General features: G+C 40.6%; 1 protein-coding gene across 5 annotated transcripts in view; it reads left to right on the forward strand.

Annotated features, from left to right (window-relative positions):
• Positions 1-453, forward strand: part of LOC116673407 (anoctamin-4) — an 88545-nt gene that overhangs the window by 82902 nt on the left and 5190 nt on the right. The window lies entirely within an intron of this gene.

Below are 453 nucleotides of genomic sequence, written 5' to 3' on the forward strand. Positions count from 1 at the left end.
TAAGGTTTATTGTACAGCTCAATAAAATATACAAAGTCTTTGGCGATTAGACTCCATCGCTATACGAGTATTTCGTAGCCCGTAGATCCGACCAAAGGAAGCTCCGGACCAGTCAGCTGGAGTAGATGACTGGAGGTGGAAGGGGGGTTGGGGGATTGCACTCTTTACCTGCAACGACAGCTGATAAAAAGGGAGAAACACATTATTTTAAAATGGGTTGTGACTTTGTGATTGGCCCTTGGTAATTTGTGTACGATTCTGATTGGTTTAGCAGGAAGGCAAACGCATCGCATCAGCTGATTTTGATTTAGGTAGGGCATTGGTTAAGAATGTCTTAAGAAGTCTTCCTGAAAGAATTTATAGTGAGATACATTTCACTCAGGAGAGACTAGTTTCAGATATGCGACAGTTATACACAGCATGATAAAATATACATTTATTAGGATAACAGCT

Source organism: Etheostoma spectabile, chromosome 23 (assembly GCF_008692095.1).
Source record: "Etheostoma spectabile isolate EspeVRDwgs_2016 chromosome 23, UIUC_Espe_1.0, whole genome shotgun sequence".
NCBI lineage: Eukaryota > Metazoa > Chordata > Actinopteri > Perciformes > Percidae > Etheostoma > Etheostoma spectabile.